General features: G+C 44.6%; 1 pseudogene across 1 annotated transcript; it reads right to left on the bottom strand.

Annotated features, from left to right (window-relative positions):
* Window positions 1–116: 116 nt before the first annotated feature.
* Window positions 117–25,322, bottom strand: LOC306789015 (semaphorin-6B-like; annotated as a pseudogene). The gene is made up of 18 exons (XR_013773194.1): window positions 25,282–25,322; window positions 25,119–25,196; window positions 12,902–13,025; window positions 11,895–12,006; window positions 11,042–11,102; window positions 10,868–10,930; window positions 8,391–8,489; window positions 8,214–8,304; window positions 7,830–7,949; window positions 7,140–7,228; window positions 6,838–7,055; window positions 6,618–6,749; window positions 6,174–6,323; window positions 5,932–6,108; window positions 4,378–4,518; window positions 3,399–3,476; window positions 1,979–2,040; window positions 117–1,102 (listed from the first exon to the last, which is right to left on the bottom strand). The product of XR_013773194.1 is annotated as a semaphorin-6B-like (transcript).
* Window positions 25,323–25,921: the final 599 nt, after the last annotated feature.

Raw genomic sequence — 25,921 nt, 5'->3', positions numbered from 1 at the left:
TGAAGGGAGAGGGGAATGGACAGAATGAGGAGGGAAGAGAGAAGAGAGATCTATGTAACTAAAAAAAGAGAGCTCCAGACATGGAAACACTCCCATCCACTTCATTTCCTCAAGAGTCACTGGCCGGTCTGAGTCCTATCACTGCAGTTCTTCTTACTCATCAGCTGGCTGAGGTCCACCAGCTCGCCCAGTTCCCCTCGCTCCAGCGCTCCTCTCAGCAGAGCCCTGGTCAGCCCAGGGGGGTGTTGCTGGGACATGTAGGCCTGGCCACTGGGAGCGGGCATGGAGGGTGGAGGCAGGGGGACGGGGACCATGCCGTGGCTGCTTAGGATGTATCCTTCCGGGGCTGGCCAGCGCAAAGGCAGCGGCTCGCCATACTCCATTGGGGCACTGGGTGCTGAAACCACCCTCCGACGCTCGGGCGAGTCCTGGGGGGTCATGGGGTATACGTATTCTCCTGCAGACTTCCGGAGAGGAGCTCTGGGCGTGCCCTTCACTCCTTTTTCTTGCTTGCTCAGGCAGACGTAGTGCTGGCGTGGCGCGTCAATTCCACGGCCCTCACCGATGTGTCTCCCGCCTCCCCCCTGCTGGAAGAGTCTGGTGGTCAGGTAGACGGAGGAGGGGATGCGGCAGGGAGAGCCCAGACCAACAGAGCCTCCCCCCAGGTACGTCTGGCTGGTGTCCCACCCTCCAGAGTTGGAGTCAGACAGTCGTAGGCCTCTGCGTTTCTGCTGGGGCGTGTGCTCCGGGGTCGGCAGGAAACCCGGGTCGAGCTCTCCCGACTTCACCCAGCCGTTGGGCATGACAAACAGGGTTTCCCCGCCCTGGGTGCAGGGGCGGTCCCCGCCACCCTGCCGCGTCACACTGAGCACGGAGCCTCCCATCCCACCGCCGTTAGTCAGCAGGCCTCTTTCACGGCGCTGGATAGAGGACTGGGAGGTGTTGCCGTGGCGGCGGTTGGCAGGTTTGTGGGCCATGATCCAGCAGACGGCGAGGCCGGAGAGCGCCGCCCCGATGGTGAACGCGGACACAGCAGACGCCACAAGCAGGTTGAGGGAGACCAAGCTCTCCGGTTCAATCAGCAAACTCTGCTGCAGAATTCCTAAAGATTAAGACACACAATTACAAAGATGACATTTAGTGGAACTGACTTCATTTAGTGGATGGACATTCTCTCTCAATGTCTGTCCAGAGGGCGCAGTTGTAAATGATCATTACTACAAGCGCTGCTACTTCTACTGAGTGTTTCTCCCCTCACAAGATATAACAATTAATAAATCAATAACCGCAATAGCACTCATAATTGGTGAACATGGGGTTCAGCATTATACAATGATTGTCTTTTAAAAGGAGCTTCGCTCCAGTCTGGCCTTGGGGCTCCACAGGCTCCAGGTTAGCTCAGACCACAGCAGCTGACGCTCCTTTTCTCCTCTCTCCGCTCCACCTCACACTTTCCATCCTGCAGCCCGGTCAGTGAGTCTCTCCTCGCAGCACACTATTACCTCAGTGTTTCCACCCAGCTCTAATCACTCCCATCTGCAGACACAGCAGCACATGCCTGTCCTCGGATCGGCCTCTGCTTGCACATTCACCACTCGGATTAGAGGCTGTCAGGTCTGCAGCCTGGCATCACTGACTTCAACTATCGGTTTCTAAGTGCAGGTAAAAAAATGTGAAGCCCATTCGTTTGAAACAAATGAGTTTGATGAAGGCTTGGAATGTGCTATGTGGAAATTCGGATTTACCTACGTGGATTTAACGACTTTGAAACTGGCCCATTATAAAATCCCATTATACCTATAATTAAATTAAAATGTGCTCAATTACATAAATTGTCAAAAATATTCTCTCTCATGGAAGTACAAAATGTTCAATGACAAGCAGACAGGAGTAATGAGGGATTTAGCCACTAGGCGGCGTCTGCCCTCAACCCGCTGCACACAGCCCGAAACATGAATGTCATAGTGCTGCAACCTACCGTCACAGTCTCCGAGATGGGAGGTGGTGTTTCCATATTCCACATCTTGTTGAAAAGGCAGCCTGCAACACACGGAGATTAGCACATCAGAGACTTCAATATTTCTCTTCATACAAACACCGTCCAGTAGGAAACGTGTTACTATCGTGCCCTTAATTCAATATGTACAGTTACGGTGTGTAATCGCTCATGGACGAATGTTTACAGTCGAACAGAACAGAAACAAATGTTGTTGAAAACAACTCATGAATGTGAACCGTTTACTTTTGGTATGAACATGTTCACATTAGCATGCAAACGGCACATTAATGGGGACATTTGTTGATAGTTATCAATGAAATGGATATGGTACATATTGATGTGTCATCCAGTGTAATAGGATACACTATTGCTTTTCTCCTTATGCTTGCCATCATCCCTCAGGGAGGTCAGAGGTCAGGGTCAGCCACAGCGAGTACGGATTGCGATACCAATAATCCTTCATATTGTTTATGGGAACATGAATTTATAAAGGATAATGATAGTAATCATTTTTTGAACTATTCTTTTTTGCTAAAGGTTGGTATTTAACACTGTAAATCATGCTGAATCAAATACTATACACCCACACATCTTTACTGGTTTAGTTAGCTTACAAACTGAAATAAATACAAAATTGAAATAATATTAATTTTTACATATTCATAACATTTATTTTAATCTACTACAACATTTTACCATCAGTGTGCAGCTTTATTTAAACTTCCTGACTGAAATGGGATGTGTGCTGTAATTCAGTGGTTTCTTGCGTAACCAGCAAATAGACCAGAATTGCATTAAATTCCTACGACGCAAATAAATGAATAAGCAAAAAAATAAATCATTGAACTGATTTATATTGGTTAATATGTCTGGACCTTCTACATATACCACTTTAGTGTGTTCTTACATGTAACTATAGAATATTGAGTGTGTTTGTTTGGCCATTTCTTTACTTATTTATTGATCATTATCTTCTTTATTGTATTTGCCCCCAGTTGAGTAACAAGCGTCGTTGTCCACCATTTGTCTGTTTCTTTTGTTTTCCTACATGTGTAATATGTCCATAATTCTCCTTGAGGGATCATTGTGGAACAGACAAAAATCTAAATCCTTGCTTTTGCAGTCACGGGAGCTTGAACACTGTCATCGTTGAGCATTTACTCTCCTTATATTACCTGATGAAGTCCACATTCAACACTAGCTTACTTGCCAGACCTTTTCATGAACAAAATACAGGAATGTTGTTACTTTGCCAATAAAACTCTGCACATACAATAACTTGTCCTGAGTCTGCAGGCAGCAGGTCTGCTGCAGAGGAAAGAAACTGTTCACAGGCTGGTGTGTGTACGTGTGTGTGTATGTGTGTGTGTGAGACAGAGTGTGTGTATGTTGTTCTCACCGTGTGCCTGGTCTCAGGAAGGAGCAGGTGCTGCCTCTGGTCCAGCCACAGTATGGGTCCCTGGAGGCCAAACAACTCCTACACACCAATGGAAATACAAAGTTTAGAAAGACTGAGCACTGACCTGATTTTCAAAGTGGCCATTTTTAGCATTCTTAGCAGGAAACTCTCCCTGGGAAATTCAGAAAAAAATCAAACCTGGGAACAAGTTTAACAGCTATGAATTTGCAGTGAGTCAGCTTGCTTATTGTCTATCTGACTAACAGGTAACTAGTTAGGTATAGTGGGCCATTGAAATCCTAAAATGTAAAAAACTACATGTCCCTATGGATGGGTATCATGATATTTATTTGTTATTTGTTTTCATATGCTATATGTGGATCACTGGTCAAACGATAACTCCTCATCTGGTATTGATCACTGCAGTTACACGTAGTGTATCATGTTTCCGCATGTTCATAGTTTCCTGTATTATGATATGGATTATGATGATGGATTATGGCTGTGATATATGACCGCTGTGGGAATCAGGTTCACAGTGTGGGGTTCCACTTCAAAAGATCTTCCCCATATGTGCAGCAATAAAAAATGCCTTCTTGGTAATAATATTACATCATCTATTTTATTACAAACTAACATCAAGACGATGTTGAAGCCTCTCGTGTCAAGTTAAATATTATGTCCCAGGGATAAAAAAAATCTCCCAAAATAAACAAGTTAGCTGTAGTTTGACAAACACACACACAATCTATCCCTTGCTGATTGAAACATCAGAAGAATTGCATTACATTTTTTTATGGACAACTGTACGATTAATGAGAGCGAGAGAGCTCAGTGACCAAACCAAAGTTGGCCACTAAGTCTTACCTTGGCTAATGGCCATGGCTACATTTAAAGTAACCGCATTATCATACAAAGAAACATTGAGGAGAAGAAAAATACTCTCCGAGGCAAAAGCAGGTGACAGTGTGTTACTTACTTCATGCAACGTGAGTGCAGGTGGCAGCGAGAGGTGGGCACTCGGACCAGACAGGAGGGGAAGGCCAGCAGCAGAGAGTGACTGGTCCGGTCCAACGACAGAGACAAGAGCTGACGAGCCTGAGGAGAGTCCTCAACACACCTGCAGACAGCAAGACACAGATGTGTGAAGACTGGAAACAGAGGTGAAGGAGCCAGCAGACGGAGGACAATGTACACCCTTTGGCCTCAAATCAAGTTGTGACGGGGTCATCTGTTGGTAAGTCAGACAGACTCATGACCTAACCCTTATACAAAGGGTCACAACATCAGCACTGTTTTATCTAGGCCTGCTCAGCTACAGCACAGAGCCAGAGCTGCGTGGTATGAAGAAAGAAACTCTCTTGTGAAAGCTGACAGTGGATGAAGCCAAAGTCCTTCACACTAAATCTATGTTATGTTTTTCTGCTGCTACGAAAGGTTGGAAAACATTAAAACAGGAATAGTTTGTATATATTATGATACATTTGGCAAATAGAGCTGAAACGTTTCAGTTGACAAGAAACTACTTCAATGATGTTTTCAATCACTACTCAAGCTTAAACTCCACATATTCTCTGTTCTACCCTTTTAAAAGTGCACGCTCTATGCTTTTCTTTGTATCTTTTGGTTTTGGACTGTTTGAAAAACACAATTTGAAGAATAACCATGGACATAATGATGTATGTATGACATTTTTTTATTATTAATGGCTATTAAATTAATAATACATTTAAAAAAACCTTTCCATGGCCATCAGGGGCCGACTCCTCTGGTTGTATCGAAGTCTATCAGAAAATGACTCTACTTCTCACTTGATTTATTACCTCAGTAAACATTGTAAACATGAGTTTATGGTCTCAATCGCTACTTTCAAGTCTTCTTCAATACCACATGACGTTCATTTCGTAAATGATGGTGTCATTTAGAGTAAAATCGACAATAAAGCAGGTATGCTTCAGGGCGCGACTTGTGACTGACAGGTCGCTACAGCGGCGTTGTCCGGTCTGTGAGTCATCAGTGTTTTTGTCTTAGAACTGTAACCCGTTCACAGTGTGTTTTCAGTTCAAAAAAAAATAATTGTAACATTTGGGCGCCTGAAAATGTTGTATTCAGCACTTCAGCATTCGGTTGCACTTATCAACACCCTCTCGTGTCACTTGTGGTTGTAAAACGCCAAGATGGCGACAGCCAACATGCAGAACTCTAGGCTTAAAGCAGTCCACAAACCAATGGGTGACGTCACAGTTAGGTTCATTTATTACAGTCTATGGACGCAACTCTTTTACTATATATGTGAATACAACTGTAACAGATACGGTCAAATAAATAACTGAGTTTTATTCTTAGCTGCACTTCAAAAATGTTAAAGTGAAATTTTCAAAATAAGTGTAGTTGCAGACAGTTCTCGTGTGAACTGTTGCTGCTGCTCTCAAGTTCTCAAATAGAAGCAGGCAGCATGAGACCGTATCTACCTGCAACAACATTTCAACAACTTAATGAAGACCAAGGACAAAATGTCCTGACTCCTACTCACTTATCTGGGTTGAATCCTTCCACCTCCTCCAGAAACACACTGCCGTGGGAGACAGAATCTCCGCTGGAAATCATCAGAAACTTCAGGATGGTTCCCCGGGTAGAGCCCAGGAACAAGACGGTACGGTTCTTATGGGGACCGGCTTCAGTGTCCGCCACCATGGATGTCAGCTGGTACCTAAACACATCAATAGTGAAACCACGTTCAATCAATAAAATGTAGTTCTGAGTCAGTATGCGTACCGTCCCATGGTCTTGACCACCCAAGGTCTGTGGCCCATGAGTGGAACGGTCTCGTCCATCAGTGGGTGGGTCTTCACAAAGTTCAGCACTTCATCCGGCAGCATGGTGGAGGAGCTAAATCTGGAACCCTGCACTGCACATCCTCCTGGTCTGCAGACAGAAAGACACAGAAAAGTGAGAGTTGAGGAATAGACCGATAGGAAGAGGAGAGAGAGAGCGATAGAAGTCCAGAGAGCAAGAAGAAAAGAGCCAGAGGGGTTCTTTTTGCGGCTGCTCGAGGCTGTGTTAGAAGATTTGCTGAATAGTAGGGAAGTTGCTGTGTGATTGACAGTTGGAGCTTATAGCAGGGGAGTAACTAGACTATATATGGAGACAGATGCTCAGTAAAGCAGCACTGCAGTATTTTGCCCAAGAACGGCTCACATGCACTTTGCATAACAATACCTCGGTTTAGGCACCGCTTCGTCCGGCACAGGCGTCCAAATAGACTCGGGGGATTTCTGCTCTTTAAACCGGCCCTCAAAGACGTGAGCGAGCTGCTGCATGTCAAACACACACACCGCAGAGCCGGGGATGCTACCGACGAAAAGCAAAAATAAGACAAGTGATGAGAAGAACAGCGTTTGTGCTTGTTTGTGTGTGCACATTGTTTGCCTCTCTTTACCTGTTAGGTGGCGTGGAGAAGAGACCCAGGATGACGTCTCGCCCCTGCATGCGGATGATGTTGCTTGTGGCGTGCAAGAGGTTGAAGTAAAAGTGCGAATCTCCCGGCACGGAGCAGTTGAGCCGCGCCTTCAGAAATGTGGTCCACTGTTTCTCGAGGACCCGCTGAGAGCCACCCAGGTCTGCTTTGCACACACGGGCGACACGAGACACCATCACCTGGAATAAATCAAGCACAGTCTAGTGAAATAGAGCGACAGTGGAAAATAAATAAATAAGAAGAAAGGAAGAGAAAGAAAGCACCTTCTCTAGATGATGAAACTCCATGGCCATCTCTCTGAAGAAGAAATAAATATGAGGCCCCCACTCCATGGAGCTCACAAAGAAGGGCTCTGAAAAATAATATGAGAAAAACACAGTTAGACAAACACACACACACACACCCACACACACACACACACACACACATACACAGAGAACAGTAGCGACGCAGTGCCGGGGGCCAAAGGTAACGCTCCACAGTCCGTGACATGGAGCTGTAATAACAATCACATCTACATGGGCCGCTGCTGTCCACGGGCCTCGCTCATCAAATATTCATGTCCTGTTTAATTTATCATCTTGGACAAGACGATACACATTATTTATCATTTATTCATCCGGCACTGTTCCAGCTTTGACCGACCCCAGCTTGTTTTTCTCTCCATGAAAAACAAAATTCAATCTGCGGCTTGTTAAAACCGTGAATCTGTGGAGTCAAACTAACCTAAATACATCATTCGGTCTGAGCGTGTTTCACTGAAAAGAAACCTATGTTTGGTTTCATTGAATGTAGCTTTTTATTTGGCTCCATGAAAAGACAGCCGTACCAATGTCAGTTTTTAGTAAACTATTGTAGATAATGGTGATGGTTTCTGATATTTGTTTCTAGAATATCAATCGAAGGTGTCTGACGCAGGAGAGTCATTTAAATGTGACTGTTTCTAAAAGTACCTCTGAACCATTTGGAGTCGTGTTTGACTGTGCGGAGGGCGGGGCTGTTGCCGAGACTACGATAGATCACCGCGTCGATGGCCAGGAAGTCCGTCACAGTACCAGTGAAGAGACTTCCATCTGAGAGCGAGAGAGGAGCACAGAGGGAGGGAAGGAGGAGATTAAGAAGAAGAAGAAGGGGAACATACAGATTGGAGAGATAGCACAAGGTCAGGAAGATTAAAACCCAACAAGCAATGCAGCGAGAGGTCTGACTATAAATCATTCGTAAAGGTAAACACAAGGGCACAGACGTTTCAATGTCTGGAGCTTGAAACTGAGTCTGATGTCTGCTAGAAACCCTGAATTCTTCACCCTTTAGTGTGCAAACTGAAGATAGTTTACCTGCAAATAGAGCCACGTTGGCATGTCGTGGATCATATGGGCACCGTGCCATCCCACTGACAGGCTCTCCCACCATTTCTAGAGTGTCTTTCTGCAAAAAGAAAAAAATATATGTATAGATGAACAAGCTGGCAAGCACACAGAGAGTGGCCAGCTGACAGATAGATGGTTACTCACAGTGTAGTTGGCACACAGCGGGTTGAAGGCGTTTGTTCCACATACAAACAGGCCACCATGCTGGCTGAGCAAAACCTTGATGAAATTACGGCACTCTCCCTACAGAGAAAAGCACAAAGGAAACGATTAAAGGGGAGAAGAAAACCACAAGGTGCGGGGCAACAGTTTTGAACCGAAGCTAAACTCAAAACTACCAGTCAGAGCAAGAAGGCTGCAACTGCGAAGTAGGAAAAGTGCAGTATAAAACTATCCTTAACACCCATAACCACACTCCATCTGCAGGAACAGCAGGATGGAGACTTTGAAAGCTGTCTTTAAAGTGGGGGTTGCTGATTGAGCTGCTGGTCAGCTCCTCGGTTCCTTTGTGATACGACAACGGTGTCTGATGAAAAAATAATCGATGGAACTTGAATAAACCTGTTCATCAGTAGCTAAATTGGTATTTAATGATGCTAGCAAGTGTTACCAGCTTACAGCTGTGTGACAGAGCTATATTTTATTGGAGGATATTTGGTAGCTAACTACTGAGAGTGAGGCAGAAAGTAGTTTTGCATAAAAGCAGCCTCGCTCTGCGTACCAGCACTTATAAAATGCACTAATGAACACATTATCGTATCAATGCTGGTTATGCCTCCTGGAGTCTCCGCTGTATGAATTAAACAAATGACATATAAAGTGTTTTCGATAATCGCTCATTGTTTCAAGTCCGATTAGCAACTTGAGACAGTTTACAAGCTGTTTTTTTCAAACATTAAAAAGCTAGATCATCGTCAGACGATAGCCGGTGGATTAAGAGATTTCATTTCGGCCTCTTTTTCTCTCCACACAGACCGTTTAGCTGCATTCAATCAAAGCCTGCTCAAACATGATTGGTTAAGACTTCAAATGGAAACCAGAACGCTTCAGTTACCAAAATCTTGTCCCGCTGCCTCTATAGAGATTATTCCCACTATGAAACATGTCTACAAAAATCACTCTCACAGTATCACAAAAGAACATTATTGACAGAATATTTTCAGGAGGAAAATTCCACATTTGAAATAACTGTTTTGCTAGCTCAGTCTCGTTTCAACTAAAATAACACCAACCAACAACAATTGGCCTCTCCAGTTCAAACACAGAGGAATACTATACGTTTATGAGCATGGATAACTCAATGCCAAGAGCACTTTTTGGTTGGCATTTGGCAAACAATAAAATAAAGTGCAAATATACCTGTTTCCATTTTTTAATGAGGAAAGCTGAACCAACCAGCTTCTGGCTCTAGCTACACCGTTACAGTACAGACCTGACCCAGAGAGTGGTATCAATCTTCTCATCTATCGCTCGGCAGGAAAGCACATGAGTGAATTTTCCAAAACTATTCCCTTAACAAAGTTTGAGTAATGGTGATTAATGGATGCATTCCACACCGGTGTTTCAGTTCAGTTCCCAAGTATTGCTGCCATCGTTAATGTTAATAGTTCCACCTGTGCTTTCCGCACTATGGCAAACACATTTCTAAGTGTCTGCTGTGAAAAATGTCTATTTTTGGACTGTCATGACTTCATATGCACACTTAGATGCTGTAAGACCGAAAAGCATTATGTCTGTTCTATATGTCAGATGATTCACAGCTGCATCATTTACCCTGCGCCTTATAATTTGATCTCTTCATGTGAGTTAGTGGGCTTAAGCGTCAACCTTCTGTCTTTTGTCTTCTTCCTCTTATGCTCTCTCCCCCTTGGGCAAGTCTTTCTCCTCCTGTCTTTTATCACAGCTTGTTTTTGCTCATACATATTTTCTTCTTTCATCTGTGTTCTCTGAAGCAACAACTCTTTTCCTTTTGTTGTCTCTCTGGCTCTTTCTTGTACCCGGAGGCTGCCCTGCCCTCCTTATGTGTTTCTTCCCCACTTTTCCTCTTCCTCAACTGATTTCAATTACTGTTCCCCCCCCCCCCCCCCCCCGAGGCGGTGTCACTCTCTCTGCTCAGTTTCCTTTATAATGCTTCCTCTTGCCTCTTTCTCTTTTTCCGTGAGATCCGCCCAGATTGGATTTTGCGGCTGGCAATCCTACATTTATACAATAAAGCTTATATTGTAGGTCACACCCTGTCAAGCGAGCTACCATCCCATCAAATCTTTCTCTTTTGTAGATTTGATCACATACCTTTAATATTTCAGAACATTGTCATCTATCACTTCATATCCACACATAATTGCCCCACTTCCCCGCAGGCTATGGATGAGATATATGAAGACGATTGGCACGATGCAGGTGTGCCAGACAATGGCTTTCAAGCTTCATGGATATCTTTCGGCCTTGGCAACGTTTCACTGAGCTAACGTGATTTTGTGTAAATACCGTATGCAGGTGCGCCCGAAGGAAATAAGGTTTCTCTAACAGCTGTAGTGTCCGTCCATGCGTGTGATAGAGTATATAGATGGCGTTGATGCATGTAAGAGTGGATCTCAGGGTGCCGTGTACAAGCACCGTACCTCATGTTTGCCCTTCATCCGGCACACTCGAATGTCGTTCTTATTGGATTCCCATGTTCGTTTCTGCCAGAGGAGCAAACCACAGTCTGAATAACTTTGTTACGTGTGTCTGTATACATTATCAGTTGTTAGTGCGCGTTTGATTTTGCGCGTGTGAAAGAAAATGAGTCTTACCTTGCTGTAGAACATCTCATCACCTGACATGTTATCCAGCTCCACTCTGTACACGTCATCTCTACAAAACACACAACAAATCAGTGCCAATTTAATACTACAGGTGTCTGATATATAATGTAAACAATGGTGCGGGAAGGGGTCAGCAATTGGACAGTTTATCAGCATTGTTTCGTGAGGGTCTTTTAAACCAGTTTTCAACATGACTTTATTTGTTTATTTCTTTAATTCATGTCGGAATCAAACATCCTGTTCTCTGATTTTATCTAACAGCAGATGTAATTTCCCCCATTAGTACGTGAGGGCTAACAGAGTGACAGCAGCTTATATGTTAATATTCATTTGGCAGAAAATGAGTGGATGTGAATGTATGATCTGTGCGGCCCATAACAGTGGCTTGACTCGTTTATAGTTGAATGAAAGTTCTGCTGTTGTTGTTGCCTTAGAAAAACATTTCATCACCACATCATTTCTGTTAGACTGCCACCTGTTTGTGTTTTTGATGACACAAATCTGTTCAAACCCGCTACAGCAGTGGAATTAAAACTAAGTTTGAATTGTGTTTCATGTAAATGAGGTTGACTAACAATGTATTTGTGTTTTTCATTGGCTAAATTAGATTTTTGTGCCCAGGGCCCACTATTCTCCGAATATCATGTATTAGAGTAATGTGAACAAACAGCTTTCACTTGACATTTAACAACAATGATTGATTGCTTACTCGCCACAACAAACTGAAAATGTCCTCTGCGGAGTGACAGCAGATGGAAGCCGGGGCATCAAATGAAGAGCAAACGGATATTAATGCGAACACGTCAGTAACGCACAGTTGGAGGTGGTTGCCGTTGGTTACCTGGCTCCTATGTAGAGCGTGCGGTTGACTTGGAGGACCGTCTGGATGAGCAGATCCTGCCTCTGAGCCGAACGATGAGCTCTGCCCAAGAACACTGGATACCTCCGCACAACTGACATGGACACCCACACACACAGTCGAATAGAGTGAAACGCTTACTGAAAAGAATCTGGAAATGAAGTGCATTGCACAAGGATACTTTGATAACAGAGCGAGTCAATCTACATTTACCCCAAAGACTTCTCTCACCTGCACTTTAATTGTATCTTCGCACATTCTTGATGCCTTTCTTTAGGAAAACAAAGATGTGAAGAGATGATTGGTGCCGCATAAGTACACTAAAATACTTTTATCCTCGTTCTGTTTTGCTTTTGTTGATGCATGTAGCTCTATAATGACAAAAACTGTGTGCAACCATGACTGTAAAGTTATCATAAAAAAATGAATCACCTTCCTTTCCTCTCTACATTTCAGATAAGTGGGAGAGTACAGATGAGGCGGAGAGAGAAAGTGGCGGTATCAGAGTATGAGAAAGTTTCAAAGTGGAGGACGACGGTCTCCACAGGGAGCCCTCATCATCAGGAGACAGATTGGGAGAACGTCTCATTGTCCTTGACTGCAGGGGACGGAGAAAGGAGGACGTTGCAATCCATCTCCACCTGTCGCCACCCCTTCTCTCTTCCCTCAGCCTTCTCTCTTGTCATCTGTATCACCCCCTCCGATCCAATTGTCTCACACTTTTTCATCTTCCCGGGCCTCTAAAAATCCATAACAATCATTTCTCTTGCTCCCTTTCTTTCTGTCTTTACATCTTTCTCTCTCGCTCGTATGTATCAGTCTACCATACAGCCATTGAGAGGCCGAGTGAAGTCTTTTTATCTATCTGTATGCCTGGGTCCACACACACACAGGCTCTGACCCTTGACCCCCGATTTCCACCTCCACCATGAGGCCATTCATCATCAAGTCACACAAACACACACACACACAGCAGGAAGGAAACGTACCCTCTACAGGGACGTAGCTGAGAGGACTGGGTTCCTCTGGGAATGAGCCATCCGCCAGTTGAAGCAGCAGGAGAAGAAATGTGAGGGGTGGAGCCACGGTCGCCATGGCAGCAACACACATGCACTGAAGAGAGACGGGAGAGAAGAATATCATTGTTGTGCACAATACATGTTCCTCTGGGTGTGCATGTGCATGAGATTGTGACTGACATTATGACATACGCAACAGGTCTCTCTGTGTGTGTGTGTGTGTGTGTGTGTGTGCAAGAAGAAAGGGTCAGAAGTGCAGCAGGGTGACTGCAGCCACCAGCCTGGCTTCAGCAGGGAGCTGATGTGTTTCTATTGTCTGCTCACTGGTGTAATGGGGCTCTATTGTCAGAACTGTCACTCCATTGTCAAACTGTTTGACTCGAATGGGATTCTCACAGTCATATAACACACCGAGAGACAAAACAGTCACAGGATTACAAAGCCACTTTGGGTGATAATGTTCCTTTCGTTGATTGTGTTTCTGTACGGACATATGGAGGATATATTACTGGCAATTTGTGACAAAAAAAGAATAGCTGGTCTTTAGAGGGAGTAAAAAAAGAAAAGATGAAGGGAGTGACTCGGGGAAGCTGGACAATGTCTTTCGAAAGGTCAAAAGTCAAGAATGCTCTAAATCACAAGCAAGGAAAAGAGGAGGAAAATAACGTTGGTCTTTAAAAGGTTAAGAGGCCACAAAAGGTCACACTGTGCAAGGGCCGCGCGCGTGCACGCACACGCACGCACGCACACACACACACACACACACACACACACACACACACACACACACACACACACACACACACACACACACACACACACACACACACACACACACACAAACACATGTACAAAAGCACCAGACCCCCAAACTGCTGTATAAGCTGTATAGAAGCTGCCCACAGCTCCTAATATTAGGATGGGATAAATGCAGAGGATTAATATCTCTGTGTGCTGTGCAGTGTACATGTGTGACAACACAAGTTGATTTGATTTTAGTTAAATGCTAACATAAGCGTGAAGCAGATTTAATGTTAACCATGTTCACCATTTTAGTTGGCATGTTACAATTTGCTAATTAGCTTTCAACACAAAGACATGTTACAGCTGTGGCTTAAAGAAATGTCAATACTTTTGTTCATCAACCAAACTGCTGGACAAATAGAAATATAATATCTTGTGGTGGTGAAAAGTCAGGGGATCACTTAAGTCTGTGTAATTCATCATCTGGGAACCATGAATATCTGTACAAGATGTAATGGCAACCCATCTAATGTTGAGACATTTCAATCGAGACAAAAGCGGTGGACTGACAACGGACCAAACTGACCAAAAACCATTGTAGAGGGGTCAAACTGTCAAAAACAAGCCCCCATGCTGTACATCAACATATCATTCACCTATAAACCCAAGACAGTGGAATAACACTGCAGCACATAAGTTACAACCAGTCATAAATTGTAGCCGCCGCGCCATCAAACACTTTGTAAATCTATAAGCTTTTCTATGCATTTATTAAAAATGCCTGTGGCTGAGCTGCACCGTCTTTGATGTGAGAATACTTTGACAAAGGAGAGGACATAAAAAGAGAAGGAAAGAAAAGACAAGACAAATGAGGAGAACAAAAAGGGCGGAGGACTAAGGTTCTTAAGACTGCCGCTAAAATCCGCGAACAATGTTTGATGAAAACACGAATAAAAAGAAAGGTTTGAAATTGAAGAAAAAGACGTCAGCAATATGAATGTCATCAGCAAATTCAACCTGAATGCCGTGTTCCAAGTTTCCCCCAACCCCAGCTTATTTCCTTTCATCCTCCATCACTGTCCCTCCGTCCCCCACCTCCTGCCGTCATTTCTCTTCCTTTATACCTCTCAGCTTGTGTGTTCCAGAAAGACAGAACATGTAGAGAGGTAGGTGATGGGCTAGTTGCTAAGGTGATGACAACTGCTATTTGAAGCACACAGATGCACAGATGTAACAGGCATGCTTACATATAAATAAGCACATTCACATGTGTTGCCAGCACCTCAGACTGCGCATGCGTTTGAGTGACAAGCTGTTTGACGACAGCAGTGAGTCGATGTGGCTCTGCAGACGATACACATGGGGCCACTTCAAATAAAAATCCTAGCCCAGAGATTGCAGGTTTGACATGTCTGAGCCCTCTCCTCATCAGAAGCCCTGGAACAGCCCTGAGGGGGGGGGGGAGCGTGTTTCATCTTAATCTCCATTGGGATTCCCTGAATTAGAACTGATTGAGTCAGGTGCAGGGGGTCAGGCCCATTTCATTATGGCCATTTCATGAAATAAACCAAATTTGATGCTTAAAGCTGCAATGAAATGATGTTGTCTTGTAGGGACTAAAAGGATGAATGGAATTAAATTAAGCATGTGTTCCAGAGAGCTTAAGCATCATATGTTTGTGGTTTGCATCATAAAATCCCAGTGCCTCTTCTCAGAGTCATAACGCAGTCAAATCTGAACACACGCCGAGGTATACATATGTTTAGAGTCAGCGTGAGGTTGGATTCAGCATTTCTGAGAGTATCATTATCTCCATCCGTCACATAATAAACATCCATACATTTCATTAGATATTGTAGAAAAAAGATGCTCCTGATAACTCGGGACAAAATCATCACATCACATGACTGTCTACATTAATGGGTACATTGCAGACAGGAACTGCTAATAAATGATTTGCCAGACATTTAATGGTGCAAATTTTCAGAAATGTAAAAAAATATAGACTGAGTAAATGCTGTGGCAGATGTAGTGAGACACAAACGTACATTACTAAGGCTGCAACCCACACACAATTACGTTCAAATACAACCAAACTGCAGCATCAACAACAGAGACTCTTCTCTATCCATTCATATACAGATACATACAGACAAAAAACGAACAAAAATGTGTTTATATATACATGCAGTGACTCTGCTAAAAGCCTGCAAGTAAAGAGAGAAGCTGGGCATCCCTCTTTCCTTCCTCACTCTGTTCCTTTTTCTCGCACACACAAACACACTTGCAAAACCGCCTTCACATGCTACATACCAAAAGCCAGCGGCCTATCATTGATGTAGCCTCCTCATTAGAATGTGTATTGATTAAAGCTGTCGATCTGTAAGATAAACCCGATCTGGGCCAAGGCCAGAGTATTAGAACTCTGCTGCTGGACAGTGCCATGACGAAGGCAGTATTCTTAATGCCCTGGGCTATAAAAAGAGGTTTGGGGCAGCGCTTTGACGCATGGTTATCAAGGGTTCTGAGTCCTCCCTGCAGCGCCGAGAGACAGAACAGACAGATGAAAGATAAAAGACAGACGTGGTTTGAGTAACAGACATAAAAAGAGGAAGCGAGACACCGCCTGCGACAGACTTGCAGCTCATCAAGCTATTAAAAAAACAAAAACAGCAGCAGTTGACAGATTGAGTATCATGAATTCAAGAGAGACAGGCGAGTGGAGAGAAGAAAGGGTGTTATGTATTTGTGTCAGATCTTGTTGGCGTGATAGGATTAAATGGTGTGACACTGACACGGTTATCATGGGACGCATGTAATGACGGCGACAGCCGCGCAGTGCAATCTACCCTCATCAGGTAATAACTCATTAGCAAATCACCTGCTAACACTCACATCATTAACCAATCAGCAGGTCATCTGAAGAAGCATAATCACCTGCTTTCACCTGTTATCAGTTTGTCCATATGTTTCGTCCTCATCAGCTGCGACTGAGCTCCTTTTGATGAAGTCTTTTTTTCTCCAGTGTGGTCTTGTTCAGCTGCCACATGGCTGATCCGACGGGAAGGCTATAGGGGTCAAGCAGCACGCTGGGAAATTCTACACAGCCCCACAGTATGTCAACAAACTACATGAAATATATCCTTTCAATGTCTATCCATGATTCCATCCTAAAATGCCTCAGTGGCCTTTAGTGCATATGGGACATGCTCATGTTTACACAAGGCATCTCAACTGTTAAAGCTACTGAGCAAAATCAATACAGTCTCATCCTGCTAAACAGAGACCAAGTAAAAAGCAACATCCCTATCCGCACCGAGCAGCATTTACTGACCACGGGGAAGCATTGAGACATAAATACAAAAGGCCTCAGCGGTGCGTCTGAAGGCACAGATGCACAGCTAAAACCAAGCCCAACGTCACTGCTGTTGAAATGCTCGAGTCATGACATTCTGCAACCAACTACAGCAATAAATGAATCCTTTGATATGTGTGTGTGTGTGTGTGTGTGTGTGTGTGTGTGTGATAGAAATGAGACAAGTAAAATCAAAGCACTTCTGTCCGTTGGTGTTGACATTTTTCTAGTCTCTGTATCTGAACTGTTTTTTTTCTGCGTTAAATCTGTCGTTGTTATTAGGTCTACAGGCAAACAAATCTCTCTCTCCCTCTGTCTCTCTCTCTGTCTCTCCCTCTGTCTCTCCCTCTGTCTCTCCCTCTGTCTCTCCCTCTGTCTCTCTCTCTGTCTCTCCCTCTGTCTCTCTCATTGTCTCTCCCCCTCTGTCTCTCCCTCTGTCTCTCTCTCTGTCTCTCCCTCTGTCTCTCTCTCTGTCTCTCCCTCTGTCTCTCTCTCTGTCTCTCCCTCTGTCTCTCTCTCCCTCTGGCTCCCCCTCTGTCTCTCTCTGTCTCTGTGTCTCTCTCTCTCTCTCTCTCTCTCTCTCTCTCTCTCTCTGTGTATCTCCCTTTGTCTCTCCCTCTGTCTCTCTCTCTCCCTGTGTCTCCCCTTCTGTCTCTCCCTCTGTCTCTCGCTCGCTGCTGCAGCCACTCCACTCCGTGCCTTTGTTACCGTAGCAACCAATAGCAAAGCGAGGCAGCGATGTTGTATTGCAGTAGATGTGAACGCTGGGAGGGCGGGTTCGCCCTTTGAACACGTACAGGCATATACATTTGTGTGAGAATGCACACACTGATGCATACGCTTGAGCTTTAACCCCAAATCCCAAATGTACTTCATAGGCGTGTGCATGAACACATTCGTGGACACAGATGCCGGGTGCTGGGGTCCCCCCCCCCCCCCCCTTTTCTCAGCAAGGAGGGGGATGGGGGAGCTGCAAGCATTTTGTCTCCACATTATCCACACTCTGGCAAGACAGTATAGCTCATTTGAAATCAATATGGCAACAATGGAATATATTCATCTGAAACTCAACAATGCATTTATTACACATTCACTAAGAAGGTTTTTTTTTACTGCTGAGCCCTTCTTTTCGTGGTGTTTCCCCTTCAACAATGTGAGAGCTGAATCTTTATGAGCCTTTCAGACTCATTAAAAAGAACAACTTGACTGGAGCTGAGGTGAAACTTGATTTTTTTTAACAAAAAAGATTGTGTGAAGATGAATCCCTCTTTCTAACTCATGCTCGCTGTCAAAGGAAGCATGAGCAATTTATAATATTGAAACAGATGCATTAAGAAAGTGAAACATAAACTGTAGAACAAGATAAGATGTATCCACACGAATCCTTCACATCTCCTCATGTGTAACACACTTGCTCCTTGAAGACGGAATGCAGGTTAAAGCCTGGAATAAAACAAAGATGGCCCGAGGGTAGAAACACAGACACGGGCTAAACTGGGAGAAGTGGGTCACCTTCACACTTCAAGACTCCACCCTGCGAGCACTACAGCTTCATTACTTCATGACTTAAAACGGATCTCCACTGAAAATGGACAAGGCGTGAACAAAATGTAACCGTGACAGATTTTAGAATAGTTATTTTTCACACGGTACAGTGATGATTCCAGTACAGCATTAATATAGTCGTAAAAGTTCAGACAAACATTGTTTGACTCCACAACATACCTCTATCATAGCTTGTCCATCAACAACACCATGTAGGTGCATTATGTTAATTGAACTGATGTTTCGGGAGCCCAACCTCAATCTGCAGGACAAAAGTTGTTAAGAAGGACGTTTTTGGAGCTTGGATTAAGGATTCCTCTTTGGTGTCGTACATCTATTTTCTTTAATTCACCACAAAGACACAAAGTTTAAAAAGTAAAATTTGAAAGAATGCAATTGTGCTGACTTTGTAGAAGACAGAAGCTGTGAATTTTGTTTCGTTCACTACAGTGAAGAGGGTTTGGAAACCAGCATTCAAGGGAGAAATATTCGCACTTTCACACATTCAGCTGGTCTGACTGAGACTCAATTGAAGAACGTCTGACAAACACATGGATCTAAAGAACCCAGAGGCAATAACGGTCAAATTTTAAGATCTGTGTATATTTGGCCCACCAGGCTACACGTATTTAGTAATGTCGCTCATTACTCTCGTGTTTAAATTCCTTGTATAAGGAATAATGCAACATTTTGTGAATTGTTTTCCCATATGAGTGACATCAGAGCATATTTCCAAAAATATCAAACCATTCCTTTAATTTCACTATGTCTAAGTAGTTTTTTTAAAGATTACAAGCTCATATGGTAAATGTCGTAGAGGTAACTGTGAGGTAACTGGTTCAGAATGGTTGCTGTGGGAATAATAAGTGTTATTCAAAACCTTCCATATCAGGTGGCAAGACAGGTAGAACCACATGCTGTCAAATCAATCATATCAAAATGAGAAGAAATAAATACATCAATATATATTCAGATAGCCAGACCTGTTCACATGCACTCATATACAAACACAGGGAAGAACAAATATGCATGCACACACATACACACACACACCCACCCACACACACACGCAACCATGCTCTCTTCAGCAGAAGAGTCAAGTCTTTATCTTATCGAGGTGGAGGCGATATTCCCTCAAGTGGCTGCCTGTCTCCTCAGAACAGGTCTAATATACAGGTCTAAAATACTATTCAATCTACAGGGTCATTTATATGCTAATGCAAAGGTTACCTCTGCATGGGCCTTTGACGCAGCTGTTATGTGTGCGTGAAAGAGGGGAAAATAAGATAGAAAGAGGGAGATGGTAGCGCAGGGAGAGCAGGGAGATGAAGGGGGAGAGGACAGAAGATACAGACACAGAGAAGAAGGGAGGGAGATATTCCCCTGGGTGAGTGCCATAGGTAATTAAAATAGGATGGACAGAGCTGGAGTCTAGCCAGAGAGAGCTCCATCTCCCCTCAGACTTCTTCCCCAATCAGGCCTTCTGCCTAAAGCCAAATTGCTGCTTGTGACAGGCACACAGAAGCCTATGGATGCAGAGAGTTATCAGCTCATGGTTAATGGACATGTACGAACGCAAACACACTGCTCAGAAATGCAGGTGCAAAGCAATCAAACACTCGCAAATGACTTTGGGCTACAAAACAGGTAATGTTGTGGTGCTGCACTGAGACAGAAATGCACATGAAAACAACACGCACACACCTACACACACACACACACACACACACACGCACGCGCGCGCACACACACACATTTATGGTGCTGTACAAAGCTGCAGCAAGGGCAAACGTTACTAACCAGAGTTTGACTGCAGTAAGCACATATACATTCACTGCACAGCTCTGAGCTAGAGGCGAGCGCATGAGTATGCAGTGCACGCACTCAGACGCACACTACGAGCACAGAGTTGAACACACGCACACTCCAGTGCGTACGATGGCAATGAAGATGCAGTTTAAATTACACAGCCGTGATGAGGGCTTTCAATCCGTGGATTTGACTTGCTGCTATTGGGTTTTGTCACACAGTGTTAAGGTTGTGCTTCGTACTGTACAAGGTAGTCCATGATATCTGTCTCTAGTGTGCATCTTTGCATCTGCTTAACTGTGTCTTCAGGTAACACAGATCAGAATCATCTTACGGCATGAGAATTGGTGTTTTCATATAAATAAGTTGTAATTTCAGGCGAAAAATATCTCTTTCTTGTTACATTTTTGCTTTCTATGTTTTACTGATCACTGCCCAACATCTTCCTGCTTGCCATTTTTCTACCTCAACAAAGACTATGCTAAATAGGCCGAGGCTAATGTCTCAACGTGGCAGCCATTACCATATATCTCACACCCTGTTTGAGGCTTCTCTTATGCTGCCGTAGAAGGAGGCTGAAGCTGAAAGGTAGCTCATATTCTTGTCGTGTTGTTCTTTGTGTGCTGCGATCACCAGTAAGGGTAAATATAGCTATTTTGGCAGAAGCCTGCTAAGAGGATCACAGCTCACAAAAGGTGGTCTACACACAACAATCAAAATGCCAGAGAACCTGCTCGTGGATTGACGTGTGCATTGTACACACGCTTACAGCATACACACCCGTACGCAGAGACGACACCTCCCCTGGGAGCTTTCTCTCCTCCGCGCAGGTATAATTGTGTTTCGGCTACACTTTGTTCCTCTCCCCTCAGTTGTGACTGGGCCGCAGATGAAAAGGCATAATTAAAAGAGAAAAGTTGTGTTTGTTGCGAGGCAGGGATGGGTGTGGGAGAGGACAGGATGAAGGAGGGAAAAAGATGAACCACAACAAAGCTTCATCGGGCAACAAAACCATCTTGCGTAGCTGGGAGACAAAGGACTCGGATGTGCCTTTATCGCCCAATAAAAAAGTCCTCAAATCCCTCTTGCTAAGCTGCCATAACGAAAGCCTGCCGTTGGCTTAGGTGCTGGCTGAATTTCTTGGACAACAAAGGCAGCGAAATATGAGAGGATAGACCAAACAGCCGAGAAATATGTATACCTGCAATCATTTTGTGCAAAGAAGGAACAGGTCAAGTGCCTCAGCGGTGGCATTTGAGAACAGGTTACTTTCTTATATGCTTATTTTGTTTTGTTTGTGTGTGTGTGTGTGTGTGTGTGTGTGTGTGTGTGTGCGTGCAGACGTGTGTGAGTGCCTCAGTGAAAGCATGAAGAGGATGGTCATTTTCTCACTCTGCAATTTTGTGATGTAAATGACAACACAGAAGGTATGAGATTCGACGACCTTTATCTTTCAAAAGTTGAAACAGCTGTGATATCACTCACAACCAATTTGCCAGGCACTTAAATGGGAGGACCAGCTGCATCCAAAACGATGTATTGGAGACACAAACGATCTCATACTTCTTGTGACCCCTCACGTACACTACAACAAATACGCTCATAAAATATGCATGTATGTGTGCCTTAAACCGCCACACAGGCCGTGCGTGTCATATCATCTGGCCCGACCCTGATGAGGATGAGGGAGCGCCAGAGGTGTTGTTAAGGTGATACAGTGGACAGGAGAATACACTGCACAATGATCACACATGTTAGCCTGTTATAGCCCACACAATGTGCAGAGGGACGCATAAGAGAGGCTGCTCCTCGGGGGAGGAATCAGTGAAGACAGAGAGTCATAAAGCTGAAGATGCATGGCCGCTGTAAAGTATACAAAGGATTTTTACATTGAAACCAACTGCAAGGCATTAATATACGGCACATGTGGCTGATACGGCAACCAAATCCACATATTGCAGACACCTTCGCCATCTCATGCATCTGGTGGCGTTCAAATTATAGTACCATGGACAATTCAGCGGTTGCTAAAGCTCCTCAGCTTGTGTGGTGCCTATTATCTTGCTCCTTTCCTTTTCAAACATCTGGAAAGAGTTGTCAGAAAGGCCCAGTTAGGCTCCTGAAAGCCTCTCACGTCAACACAGAATGTTTTGCATAAGGGAGTTCATTTAGAATGTACCTGTCTGAGGATAAAAGCTACTTTCTGACAAGTAAAGTATATGCCTGCGTGACACCTGACCCTCTGACCTTCTTAATCGTGCACAATGAAGCACTGAGGTCCACACCTGGGGGCACTCTGCAGGAATAGGTCACCCAGCAGATGCCTGGCCAGCTAGGTCCCTCTGATCTCACTGCACCGGGATCTGCAGACGTCAACACGCTTTTCAAGTGTTGATTTTGTACTAAAGAAGCCCACCAAACCCTAAACACAGCGCTCTGTGTGAAACCAGAACTTCAAAAGATGCTGTAGCTGGCTGCTTTTGAAAAGAATCAGCATTCCTTCAAATCTCTTGACACTAGTCACAACTTTGCTTTATTTTATGATCGGATTAGTGAATAATCCTGCCTCTGTTCTGACGCAGAGAGGAGTGGTTGCTTCAGGGCAGATTTGAAAGTTACTTTAAGTTCATCTAAACACCATAGGAGCATACGTCCACATTCCCTCAGTATGAGTGAGGGAGGTATCTCCAGACTGTGTGAAAACAGAGACATTTACACCATGTAGAGGGTAAAGCGAGTCACAGTAGTTTTAAAACAGTGTCCTGGGTGGCTCAGGTTTGGCAAAAAGAAACTAAATCAATCCCACTGTCTGATATGAAGTAGGAATAGAAAACTACGGGTTTAGTGGCAGCTTAGAGCCCCCACAGTGTTTCATTCAATGATCCTCTCTGTGTACCGGAGGTAAAGACAGGAAATCTGTCGCCAATTGCTCGGCGTATTCTCTTGGCGAAGCGTAGAGAGAAGCTGTTCGGTAACATCTCTCTCCCTCTAAAATGTTCTGTCCGTTTCATCTCACTCTGTTTACCACACACAAAGACACACGCACACACACACGCACACACACACACACACACACACACGATCTCTGACTGCCATTCTACACATTTCTTGAAACGTGCTCCTCAGCAACCCCAACATACTAATCTGCTGGCGAATTGCTCCCTTTGTGGGAAGGCTGTATTATGCTGCAATCCAATCTATTTTTTCTGTGCTTGAGATGTCCTGTTTGCGGCTCAGCATGTGTGATTAAATAGAGTCCTATGTGATCAATAGAGCTCATTAAATGTCCCTGTGGGCAGTTGTCTCACCCTAAGGCTCTCTTCGATTGCTTTTACCTGCAGCCTGCTCTGCCTTGTTGCTTCAAGTGGCTCCAACTTTGTTTGCGGCATAATTCATTTTCTAATTGAATTACTCAAGCCTGGCCTTTGCATGCGATTTCCCTAAATGTAGATTGAAGTATCCATTTGGTTCCCTTCACTATATAGGCTGTGCGTGTTTTGGTGTTAGAGGGCTTTTTGGATCGCTGGATGTTTGGGATGGGCGGCTGTTAGACTGCCTTCCAAAGGGAGGCTGGAGGAAACAGTGGCTGCACCTGTTGTTCCCTGCGGTTGCTGTGTGTTGGGGTTAGCACCTGCTCACACGGCTGCTGTGTGGCTGTCTGTGTGGGCAGCAGGGATAACAGGGAGACCATTCACACCCCGCTCACACTGCTGTCTGCAGCCCCTCTCCCTCAACGCTCATTCGCTCTGAGCTTTCTGCTCCATCATTTCTTTTTCTGTCTTTCACGTCCTCTGCCTATCCCCCTGTAGCCTGTACGCCGGATTGCTATACCACACTTTATCCTTTGCATTCTCGATCTCTCCGTCTGTGTTTCTGTCTCTCCCTCTCCTCCTCTTCCCCGCTGCTCCTTTCTATTTTATTTTTTTGTCTGCTACCATCTCTTGTTGCCTTTCAACTCACACAGAAACACAAACATAAACAGCAGCAGCTGGGAGCTGTTACAGTCATTCTGTGGCGCTCGGTAGCTGTTAGTCTGAGGGATGCTGTTGTAAACAATGAATTACATATAACTACTAAATCACTTCAGTAAGAGCTGAGACGCCAGTGAGTGAGCATTTCACTTGGGCCGGGGTGGTTGTGAGTGTGCAGCGTGGTCATGGCCAATTTAGGTGACATGTTGTCGTAAGTGCGCAAGACATATTTTGGACAAAGGAGTTTTTAGAGTATTCAGTCGTCTTGGGATCTGTCTAAAGTAGCCTGAAATTCTGAAGAGACATAATTTGGGCACCTATCACGGCCTATCATCCGGCCAGATCACAGGTCCTCGTCTAAATAACAATTTCAGGCTTTGTGCTCCAGTGCAGTGCTGTAACTGTGAGCTGTTTTTGCTGAGGCATCACTTCTAACCTAAGATTATATGCAACACGTGACAGAACAACGACATGCAGAGATATGCAATACAGATATGCACATAATATGCAAATCATACATCAAACTCGCAGCAAACACAAAGAGCAATTCACGTCCAAATGAGGTCCAGGCGATGCCAAACACAACACATTGGCTAACCCGGAGGAGAAGCCTAATAATGCAGCATCGCGTTAAGTGGCAGTAGCCTAATAAAATTGCTCACATGCTGTATACCTGTTCGTTCCATCCGCCCCCACCCCCACCCCCACCCCCCATCTCCCTCACACATATCCATCTCTCAATCTCACCGTTTGGCACACTCACCGCACCAGATGGCCAGGTAGGGAGGAGGTGGCAGGTGCCAGTCGCCAACTCGCCCTCTCCGGTCGCTCTTCTTCCTCTCTGTGGAGAAAAGGGTGATGGATACCACGACTCTCGGTATCTAAAGCGTCCCTGAAATAACAGCAGCTCCTTAGCCGCACCTCACCTGTCTCTTCCCTCTACGGTTCCTGCGCGCCGCCGTAGCATCACCGTTTACCGAGCGCGTACAAAACGCCCAGTCCACTACAAAAGGTTTTTCTTTTTTTTTTGCCCCTGGAGAAAAAAAAAGTCCGTTGTCTTAATACGTAATACACGAAACCTATGCGAGTTTTCTGTGATCCAGAATACGTTTTCTATCCCGGTAGCTTTGTTCAGACCCCTGTAAAATCCCAAATCCTGCAATTGCGGACTGTATTAGGTCCACTGTCAGGGGGACCGGGCTGTAGTCTGCACTTGGGCAAGCTTCGGCTTTGAAATCAGTAGTCAGCAAAATGTAATCCCCTGTTTAAATTTACAGTGGCGAGGGGAAATGTCCAACGCAGAGCAGTCACAGTGACAGCAGGGGCCCATAATTCATACCCCCTGAAACAGAGTCCTGCAGTGGATCAATGATGAATGGAGGAGCGCGCTCTCTCTCTCTCTCTCTCTCTCTCTCTCTCTCTCTCTCTCTCTCTCTCTCTCTCTCTCTCTCTCTCTCTCTCACACACACACGCCATTATTGAAATACGTGTTCAATAATGTTCAGGAAAGTTGTGGGTTAGATGGCCTAAAACACGAAAACCTTCATGGGGAGTAACACCTTTATA

Source organism: Melanostigma gelatinosum (assembly GCF_949748355.1).
Source record: "Melanostigma gelatinosum genome assembly, chromosome: 15".
NCBI classification, from domain to species: Eukaryota; Metazoa; Chordata; class Actinopteri; order Perciformes; family Zoarcidae; genus Melanostigma; species Melanostigma gelatinosum.
This window is presented reverse-complemented; position numbering and strand designations above follow the sequence as displayed.